Source organism: Musa acuminata, chromosome BXJ3-4 (assembly GCF_036884655.1).
Source record: "Musa acuminata AAA Group cultivar baxijiao chromosome BXJ3-4, Cavendish_Baxijiao_AAA, whole genome shotgun sequence".
In the NCBI taxonomy this organism is placed as follows: Eukaryota; Viridiplantae; Streptophyta; class Magnoliopsida; order Zingiberales; family Musaceae; genus Musa; species Musa acuminata.
The window spans coordinates 13067661-13079537 of NC_088352.1; positions in this window are offsets into that span (position 1 = coordinate 13067661).

Consider the following 11877-nt stretch of genomic DNA (forward strand, 5'->3'; position numbering starts at 1 on the left):
GAGAATTTGATCTTAAAGTCGTCATAGTTCTCCCAAGTGACATCTTCTATTGGTAGGTTTGCCCACTGTATTAGCACTTCATTAGTGGGTCATCGTCATCGAGTCATGATCCGTCGATCAATAATGGCACTTGGTTGGGTCTGGAGTTCTCCTTGGGTAGTCTTATTTGGTGGGTGGCTTTGGGCTGTCTCCAAGCACCTATTTACAACTTTCGTCTGGCCATCGGTTTGTGGGTGATATGCCGTACTCCTTTTCGATTTAATACCCTGCATATGGAATAACTTTGTCCAAAATTTACTTGTGAAGATGCAAGTAGAAATTGTCACAAGCATAATGCATCCCTTATAGTGTAATTCTTTTGAGTCCCAATTGTAATGAGCCACGGAGCTTGGTAATTCCTCTGATTTTTTTATAATCTTACTAGTCTCTGAATCTTCTTGCCATTACATCTTAATATCCTCAAGGAAGTCGTTGGTTGGAAGTGAAACAACCGAAACTTCAGCTTGCTCGGGTAGCTACGAAAGCGCATTTGCAAGAATATTCTCTTTCCCTTTTTTTGTAAGTTATTTTATAATCGAATATAAGAAGTTTTTTTACCCATTTTTGTTAAATCTCGGATTTTGATGATAAAATCAATTGATGGGTTAATTGATCTAATCCACATTATTGAGTTAAGTGTGCAGGATTAACTACGATAACCAGAAAACACAAAGCAAGAATATCGGAGTCAAGTTCGATGGACGTTTAAGAGTCCGAAGAATCGTCGGAGATGCTGCCGGAACCAACCGAGAAGAATTCAGGAACTTGTCGAAATTTTTGGAAGTTCGCTGAAGAGATCGTCGGAGGTTCGTGGAGATCACCGAGAAGGCTCGGCTACTCGTTAAAGTCGTCACAAGATCGGGAGCTTACTGGGAGTCCGTCGGAAGAAGTTCGTCGGAAAGCTCGCCGGAACAAGACTCGGCGTTCGCGGTTGAAAACTTGCTTAGGATATTTTTAGTTATGTAGTTCACATGTAATTAGGATTATAATTAAGAGATAATCCTATATCCTAGTTAGGGGCCAATTGGGCCCAAAATTAGACTTGGTTTGGGCTAAATTTAAAGCCCAATCAGTGAAGCAAAGGGTCTGACGGTGGCACCGCCAGACTGGGCGGTGGCACCGCCCAGCACCCGAAAACCAGGCGGTGGCATCGCCTGGGCTGGGCGGTGGCACCGCTTGGCTGGGCGGTGGCACCGCCAGTCCACTATCAGTGTCAGATACTGATAGGCGGTGGCACTACCAACATCGAAAACCAAAGAGGATTCAAATTTTGGAGCCCAAATTTGAATCCTCTTGAGGCCTATAAATGTTAGGATCGGAGCAGCACTAAGAGGGGGGGTGAATTAGTGCAGCGGATTAAAACTTCGGTTTTAGAAAATCTTTCGTACGATAAGAACGGAACTTGAAAAGCTTAATCTTGAAAGCGTATTCTTAAATATGCGCAGCAAAAGTAATAAGGAACTAAAGCATATAAGAAGGTTTACAATAATGTAAATAGCAATAATGAAATGCAAACCAAGGATCATGCTGATTTTAGAGTGGTTCGGTCAAATGACCTACTCTACTTGCGAGGCCCCTCTTCGATGAGGCTCCCACCTTCCACTAGCAAGTCTCTTGAAATGGAAGGGTAAATACCCCTCTTACAACTCTTTACAAGCGGTTCACTCTCTTACAAATTTTTAGTAAGAAAGAAGGAGGTGAACACTAGCAAATTGAAAACAAGACTATCTAAGACTTTTCTAGGGCCTTTCTCTCAAACACTTGCTGCTCAAAAAGTTGTATTCTCAGCTGAGAATAGAGGGGTATTTATAGGCCCCAAGAGGATTCAAATTTGGGCTCCAAAATTTGAATTCTCGTTGGGTTCCCGATGCTGGCGGTGCCACCGCCTGTCAGTGGCGGTGCCACCGCCTGTCACTTGTCAAGCTGACAGTGCTGGGCGGTGCCACCGCCCAGCCCAAGCGGTGCTACCGCCCAGCTCTCGGGCACTGGGCGGTGCCACCGCCCAGCCCAGGCGGTGCTACCGCCTACAGTGTTTTCAGCCCAACTACAGTGTTTTCAGCCCACTAGTTGGGCTTCAATCTTGCCCTAAACATGTCCGAACTTGAGCCCAATTGGCCCCTACTTGGGTTATAGGATTAACACCTAATCTTAACCCTAATTAACATGCTAACTACGAATTTAAAGACATTTTCTAAGCTATTACAAAGTCCGTAAGTCAAGACTTTTTCCGGCGAGCTTCCGGCGAACTTCCGACGGTCTTCCGATAAACTCTCGGAAACCATTCTGCGGACTCCCGGCAAGCTCCTAGACTTCACGATTTGATCTTGGCGAGTTCCAACGAGCTTCTTCGGTAAGCTCCGATCTTTCTCGGTGAGCTCCGCGAACTTCCAACGAACCTTCCGGCGAGCTTCCGAAAATCCCTTCGGCAAGCTCCCTACTCATTCTCGGCTAGTTCCGGCAGCATTCCCGACGAACCTTCGGACTTCCGTCGAACTCTTGAACTCCCAATGAATCCTTCGTGCTTGACTCTGCACTTTGTTTCGCTTTATGTCTTCATCGTTATCGTAGTTAATCCTGCACAGCAAGCCAAAACTCTACTCCGATCTAGATAGTTATTACAACGCGAATCGACATTACGTTGCCCGACATGTCATTAGTTGGCGCTTCGTCCGATTCTTCAGCGCATCGTCCTCTCTTGCGGCTTGTTGCCCAATCGGCGGTTGACCTCCGCAACCCCGATATCCTTGGTGCAATTCCACTCTTGGCCCGATGCCCGACGTCCGAAGCCTTCTGCCATCCAATATCCTAACGTGATCTCCTCCGGCGCAACGTCAATTCCTCTTGCGTTAACTGTCTAATCCTGATCGAGTAGACCTGCATCACTCAAAATGCAGTTTAAATCATAAACACATATCAAGTGGTTTCATCATCAAAATACGAGATTCAACAATAAATACCCCTCAAATCTCAGCTGAGATTATAACTTTTTGAGACCTATAAATACCCCTCAAATCTCAGCTGAGATTATAACTTTTTGAGAAGCAATTGATTGAGAGAAAGGTCTTAGAAAGTCTTAACAAGTCTTGTTTTTCAATTTGCTAGAGTGTTTAGCTCCTTCTTTCTTACTGAAAATTTGTAAGAGGTTGAACTGCTTGTAAAAGGTTGTAAGAGGGGTATTTGCCCTTCCATTTCAAGAGATTTGCTAGTGGAAGGTGGGAGCCTCATCAAAGAGGGGCCTCGCAAGTGGATGTAGGTCATTTGACCGAACCACAATAAAATCGACGTAATCTCTAGTTTGCACTTTCTTATCGCTACTGCTTACATTACTGCAAATCTTCTTACGTGCTTTATTTCCTCATTACCTTTGCTGCACACGTTTACGAACACACGTTCAAGTTAAGTTTTTTAAGTTCCGTTTTTATCGTACGAAAGATTTGTCGAAACGAAAGTTTTAATCCACTGCACTAATTCACCCCCCCCTCTTAGTGCCGCTCCAATCCTAACAGTTGGTATCAGAGCTAGGCTCACTCTCATATTTGGTTTGATACCCAAGAGAGTTGGCTTACTCCGGCATACATGAGGGTCATTCTATCACACGTCCACCCATGTTTAATGGGTCGGATTATACTTATTGGAAGACTTGTATGAGGATCTTCCTCATTTCCATGGATTTCGAGCTTTGGACTATTGTCGAAAACGGATTTCAAAAATCTTCTCTTCCGATGAGCGAATGGAATGAATCGGAGAAAAAGGTTTTTGCTTTAAACGCAAAGGCTATGAATGCCTTGTTTTGTGCACTAGACAAAAATGAATTTAATCGTGTTTCAATTTATGATTCGGCTTTTGATATTTAGAGAACTCTTGTGGTCGCTCATGAAGGCACTAGCCGAGTGAAAGAGTCCAAAATCAACATCCTTGTGCACTCTTACGAACTTTTCCGAATGAAACCAAGTGAGTCCATCGGAGACATATATACCCGGTTCACGGATGTCATCAATGGACTGAAAGCTCTTGGTAAAGAGTTTACTAATTTTGAACTAGTAACTAAAATCTTAATATCCCTCCCTAAAAGTTGGGATCCAAAAGTTACGGCCATTCAAGAGGCCAAAGACCTTAAAACAGTCCCTCTTGAAGAACTTATTGGGTCTCTAATGACCTACGAAATGACATGTCAAGCTCATGACGAGCTCGAGAACCCTCTTCCAAAGAACAGGAAGGATATGACACTCATATCAAGTGATGAGGACAGTGACAATGACATTGCACTTTTGACTCAAAAGTTTAAAAAATACTTAAGAAAGAACAAATTTAAAAATAATAAAAAAAATAAATTTGAACACAAGAAGGACCAAGTGATTTGCTTTGAGTGCAAAAAACTGGGACACTACAAGAAGGATTGTCCTCAAGCCAAAAAGAGAACATTAAAGAAGAAGGCGCTCAAGGCAACGTGGGATGATTCAAGCGCATCCGAAGAAGATGAGTCCAATACCGAGCAAGTTGCTCACTACGCCCTAATGGCCATCGGAGAAGAGGTAACATATTTAATTGATGCAGATTTACCTTATCATGAATTATTAAATGCCTTCCATGAGTTATTTGATGAATGTAAGACAATTAGTAGAAAATACAAATTGCTAAAAAAGGAGCATGATAGTCTCACTTGTAATGTCAACAAATTAAAGATTGAATATCATGCTAGTTTAGCTCCATGTATGAAATGCCATGATCTAGAAACTCTCCAAAAGGAGAACTTGCTACTTAAGGACATCTTGAAGAAATTCGAGGTTGGTAGTAAGTCTTTGAACATGATCCTTACAAATAAGGGTCACGTTCCTAAAAGAAGTGGAATCAGATTTGTGAGAAGTCCTCACCAAAATCCAACCACCTTCATTAAAGGCCCTGTCTTACATGTTCGGCATCAAAGCAATTGCAACTTTTGTTGCAAATATGGACATAAAACTTATAAATGTCCATTCAAGAAAATTAGTCCAAACAAACTAATTTGGGTTCCTAAAGGAACCATGATCAATTCTATATAATATGATGAACAAGTCAAATCAGTTTTTAAGGCACCCAAAAGAAAATGGGTACCTAAAAATAACCCCTTCTTGTAGAAACATACACCATCACAAGCTAGGAGCAAGAGATGGTATCTAGATAGTGGATGCTCAAGACATATGATTGGAGATCCATCTCATTTTTCTATGCTCACTAGCAAAGAAGAAGGGTACGTCACCTTCGGAGACAACAACCAAGGCAAAATCATTGGCAAGGGAACCATAGGTAACAAATTAAAATTTTCTATTGATGATGTCTTACTAGTTGATGGATTGAAACATAATCTCTTGAGTGTTAGTCAATTATGCAATAAAGGTTATATCGTGAGATTTGAATCAAATGTGTGTATTATTGAAAAACCAAACCATAACATAACTATGATTGCATTAAAACAAAATAATATCTACACCATCAACCTTGATGAACTAAGTAATGAAATGTGCTTCTCCGCTTTAAATGATGATGCTTGGCTTTGGCAAAGGAGACTAGGCCATGCAAGCATGAAACTAATATCTAAGATCTCATCTAGAGAATTAGTGTGAGGAATTCCAAATATAAAGTTTATTAAGGACAAAGTATGTGATGCATGTCAACTAGGTAAACAAATAAAAACTAGTTTCAAACCAAAAACTCAAATTAGCACACTAGACCATTACAATTGATTAATTTGGACTTATTTGGACCAATTGACATGACAAGTCTAGGAGGAAGAAAATATGCATTTGTAATTATGGATGACTATCCTAGATACACTTGGACCTATTTCTTAGCTCTGAAAAGTGATTGTTTCAAGTGTTTCTCTAAATTTTGTAAACTCACTCAAAACGAAAAATGTTTCATGATTTCATCAATTCGGAGTGATCATGGTGGCGAATTCAAAACCATCACTTTCAAAATTTTTGTGAAGTTAATGGATACAATCACAACTTCTCCACTTCGAGGAATCCCCAACAAAATGGAGTAGTTGAAAGAAAAAATAGAAACCTACAAGAAATGGCAAGAATGATGTTAAATGAACATAGTCTACCCAAATATTTTTGGGACGAAGTCGTAAATACGACTTGCTACATCATGAATAGGGTTCTAATAAGATCGTCTCTATCAAAAACTCCCTATGAATTATGGAATAACAAAAAACCAAATATTTCCTATTTTAAAGTTTTCGGTTGTAAATGCTTTATTTTGAATGAAAGGGATGCCTTAGGAAAATTTGATGCTAAATTCGATGAAGGCATCTTTCTTGGTTACTCTTCTGTTTCTAAGGCTTTTCGGGTTTTTAACAAAAGAACCTTAGTAGTAGAAGAGTCTATTCATGTAATTTTTAATGAAATTTCTAATTTAAAGAAAACTGATTTTGATGATGATCTTGGTTTTGATAATGTGAATTTAAATAAACCTCCTCCTCAAAATAGCAACTTGGATGCATCTTCTTCCGAAATTTCCTTACCCAAGGAATGGAAGTATATAGATGCTCATCCAAAGGAGCTAATTATAGGAGATACATCAAAAGAGGTTCAAACTCGTTCCTCTTTCAAGAATTTTTGTGCTAACACTGCCTTCCTTTCTCAAATCGAACCTAAATGCATTGACGAGGCCTTAAAAGATGATTTTTGGGTTATTGCAATACAAGAGGAATTAAATCAATTTGAGAGAAATAAGGTATGGAAGCTTGTTACTAGACCTAGTGACCATTTAGTCATTGGTACTAAATGGGTCTTTAGAAACAAGCAAGACGAAAATGGTATCGTGGTTAGAAACAAGGCTAGATTAGTGGCCAAAGGTTTCAACCAAGAAGAAGGTATCGATTACAAAGAAACCTTCGCTCCCGTGGCTCGATTAGAAGCCATAAGGATGCTCCTTGCATATGCTAGTAGTAATAATTTTAAACGGTTTCAAATGGATGTCAAAAGTGCCTTCTTGAATGGTTTTATTTCGGAAGAAGTATATGTTGAACAACCTCCCGGATTTAAAAATTCTCTTCTACCTAATCAAGTATTCAAATTGACTAAGGCTCTCTATGGTTTAAAACAAGCTCCTAGAGCTTGGTACGAAATGTTTAGTTCCTTTCTTATTTCAAATAATTTTACCAAAGGCAAGGTTGATACTACATTGTTTATCAAACATTTTGAAAACAATTTCTTATTGTGCAAATTTATGTTGACGATATTATTTTTGGCTCCTCGGATGAATCACTATGTGAATCATTTGCCAAATGTATGAGTCATGAATTTGAAATGAGTTTAATGGGTGAATTAACTTTCTTTTTAGGATTACAAATCAAACAACTTAGTGATGGTATATTTCTTAACCAATCTAAATATACATTAGAATTGTTAAAATGATTTAACATGGATAATTCAAAAGCAACAAACACCCCGATGAGTACCTCGACTAAGTTAGATTTGGATGAAAATAGTGAAAATTTCGATCAAAAAACATATAGGGGAATGATAGGTAGCCTACTCTACCTCACCGCGACAAGACCAGATATTATGTTTAGTGTAGGACTTTGCGCTAGATTTCAATCCAATCCTAAATTATCTCATCTTAAGAGCGTTAAAAGAATATTTAGATATCTTAAAGGAACTCCAAATTTAGGATTGTGGTATCCAAGATCTGAAAAATTCGATTTAATAGCTTATGCAGATACCGATTTTGGCGGATGCAGGATAGATAGAAAAAGTACATCCGGAACATGTCAATTTTTAGGACATGCACTTGTCTCTTGGACTTCCAAGAAGCAAATTTCAGTTGCACTATCTACGATAGAAGCCGAATACATTGCTGCAAGTGCATGCTGTGCACAAGTTGTTTGGATGAAAAATACATTAGAAGACTATGGAATTCACTTAAAAAACATTCCCATAAAATGTGATAATACAAGTGCCATATGTCTTACTAAAAATCTAATTCAGCACTTTAGAACTAAGCACATTGACGTTAGGCATCATTTCATACGTGATCATGTCCTTAACAATAATGTTGTTTTAGAATTTATTGACACAACACATCAATTAGCAGATATATTTACAAAAGCTTTGAATGAAGACCAATTTGAATTCATTAGAAGGGAATTATGTATGTTAAATTGTCCCTAAGAATAAACTTCTTTGAATGGATTTTCCGTAAAGTTTTTCATTCTCTCTCCGTTCCTCGGTGAATTTGATCATTCTCTTTCGATTCTAAATGACAGGTTAAATTACCTTATCCTATCTTGAGTCAAACATCGCTCCCATCTGATCAAGATTAATGATTTTATGATATTTTGTGAATCTCGAAATTGATTTTGATGGCTTGATTATGAGTTTTAAGTTGACGATTTGAATTTAAATGAGTTTGTATTCGAATTATGATCTTGACTTATTGGAGTTACTACTTGAAATTTTTTAATCACAATATCTTCCTTGCACACCTACAATTTGTGTTATTTATAGAAAGAAGAGATTTGATAAAATGGATGAATGCTGAATTTTCCTTTAGATGAACTCTGCGTAAATAGTTTAGCATACTTAATTTTGAATGATAAATTTTTGTATGATCAATGCTGAATTCCTGATGTTATAATCACAAATTATGTGCTTCAAGTCTCATTCCCTTTTTGTTGATGACAAAGGGGGAGAAGTGATGACTAAGTGATGACTTATACCACTTCGATAGCATGACTTAATGAAAATGTCTTATGCGCATCGATAACATGACTTATATGAATTGCAAAAGCTTGTGTGATATGAATGTCTTATACGCCTTGCAAAATCTTTGAGAATATCACAAGATTGATTGATCATATTGAAAGCATGCCTTACATCTATATCATGAAATTCATGTTGAAAATCTTTATCTCCTATCGTAGTAAAAATCGTCCCTTATCATTTGACTTATGATTTTCATCGAAGTTTCGTACTTACTATTGGTTAATGAGAATAATGATTAGTTCTACGGTTAGAACTTATCGGTTTATGCTTAAATTCAATGGGATGGAATTCAAATGTTTTTATCTTCTCATAATATGGCATATAGATAGGGGGAGTTATGTTTAACTCCGTCATCAATTGATTGTCATCATAAAAAAGGGGGAGATTATTGAATCTCGGATTTTGATGATAAAATCAATTGATGGGTCAATTGATATAATCCATATTATTAAGTTAAGTGTGCAGGATTAACTACGATAACCAGAAAACACAAAGCAAGAATACTAGAGTCAAGTTCGATGGACGTTTAAGAGTCCGAAGAATCGTCGGAGATGCTGTCGGAACCAACCGAGAAGAATTCAGGAACTTGTCGGAATTTTTGGAAGTTCGCTAAAGAGATCATCGGAGGTTCGCGGAGATCACTGAGAAGGCTCGGCTACTCGTTAAAGTCATCACAAGATCGGGAGCTTGCTGGGAGTCCGTCGGAAGAAGTTCGTCGGAAAGCTCGCCGGAACAAGACTCGACGTTCGCGGTTGAAAACTTGCTTAGGATGTTTTTAGTTATGTAGTTCACATGTAATTAGGATTAGGATTAAGAGATAATCCTATATCCTGGTTAGGGGCCAATTGGGCCCAAAATTAGACTTGGTTTGGGCTAAATTTAAAGCCCAACCAGTGAAGCAAAGGGTCTGGCGGTGGCACCGCCCAGCACCCGAGAGCCAGGCGGTGGCACCACCTAGGCTGGGTGGTGGCACCGCTTGGCTGGGCGGTGGCACCGCCAGTCCACTGTCAGTGTCAGATACTGACAGGCGGTGGCACCGCCAGCATCAGAAACCAAAGAGGATTCAAATTTTGAAGCCCAAATTTGAATCCTCTTGAGGCCTATAAATACCCCTAAAATCTTAGCTGAGATTACAACTTTTTGAGAAGCAATTGATTGAGAAAAAGGTCTTAGAAAGTCTTAGCAAGTCTTGTTTTTCAATTTAATAGAGTGTTCACCTCCTTCTTTCTTACTGAAAATTTGTAAGAGGTTGAATTGCTTGTAAAAGGTTGTAAGAGGGGTATTTGCCCTTCCATTTTAAGAGATTTACTAGTGGAAGGTGGGAGCCTCATCAAAGAGGGGCCTCGCAAGTGGATGTAGGTCATTTGACCGAACCACTGTAAAATCGACATAATCTCTAGTTTGCACTTTCTTATCGCTGCTTACATTACTGCAAACCTTCTTACGTGCTTTATTTCCTCATTACCTTTGCTGCACACGTTTACGAACACACGTTCAAGTTATGTTTTTCAAGTTCCGTTTTTATCGTACGAAAGATTTGTCGAAACGGAAGTTTTAATCCGCTGCACTAATTCACCCCCCCCTCTTAGTGCCGCTCCGATCCTAACAATTTTTGCTGCTCAAGGGATGATATCTTTCACTCCAAAAAGTACTTGAGGCTTTTATGGTCAGTTTTAATTTGAAATCGTCGACCAATCAAGTAAGGTCTCCACCTCGTTGCTGCGCGCACAATGGCGAGCATCTCCTTATCGTATGTTGACTTATTTTGATGAAAGGGAGATAATGCCTTGCTACTGTATACGAGTGGTCGACTATCTTGCATGAGAATGGCTCCAATTCTGACTCTAGATGCGTCGGCCTCAATAATGAAGGGTCGGTTGAAATCTAGTAGTGTTAGCACCGGCGTCGTCGTCATGGCTGCCTTAAATTTGTCGAAGGCAGCAGAGGCTCTATCCAATCATTGGAAGACATATTTTTCCAATAAGGAAGTAAGTGGTACACTGATCTTTCCATAGTTTTTCACGAACTTGCGGTAGTAGCCTGTTAAACCTAGAAAGCCATGTAGCAATTTTATGTTTCTCGGGGTCGGCCAGTTTTGCATTACTCCAATTTTGAAGGGGTCCACTGTCACACCTTCCTCTGATATAATATGCCCAAGATATTCCACCTTCTATTGAAGAAAGCAAAAATTCATAGTGATTGTTGTGTGTTCAAAAGGTGGTTTTCGGTATGTCTTCTTCGCACACTCATATTTGATGATACCCGGATCAAAGATCCAGCTTTATGAAGATTTGTGCTCCCTTTCATCTAGCAATTCATCTGCTATTGGAATAAGGTATTTGTCCTTGATGGTTATGCCATTGAGAGCTTGGTAATCAATGCATATTCGCCATGTTCCGTCCTTCTTGCGTACAAGTAGCACTGGTGAAGAGTAGAGGTTGCAACTTGGCCGAATAACTCCTATTTTGAGCATATCTTTTATAATCCTTTCTATTTCATCCTTCTAGAGATGTAGATATTGATATGACCGAGTATTTGCTGGAGGTTTGTCTGAAAGAATCGTCATATAATGATCATGCCGACGGGTAAGAGGTAGGCTGTACGGTTCGTCAAATATATCTGAAGATTCTGCAAGCAAAGGAAGTAGGTTTGGATCTTCAAATTCTATTGGCTCTCCCTTACTTTGCTGCTCAAGTTGTATAAAAAATCTACTGCATGCTTTATGCAAAACCATCTCCATTTGTTGTGTGCAAATCATCATTACGTCTCCCCCACGTTTCCCGTTCAGTATCACCTGTTTCCAAGAAATATCATCTAATATCGTTAACCATTTAATTATGAGTATGGCCTCATGATTGTTAAGAGGGAGAAGGAAGAAATATGCAATTATCTCTTGGTCCTACAGCAATAGTTTCTCTTGCGGGCGCCTATGATCACAATTCAAAATCCGTCCGTCGATGACCTTAACATCAAACCTGCAGCGATTCTCGATAGGTAATGCTATCCAAACAGCAAGCTTACTATTTAGGAAGTTAGTAGTATTGCCCGTGTCGATGAGAACAGTAATCGATTGTTGTTTGAGAAGGCC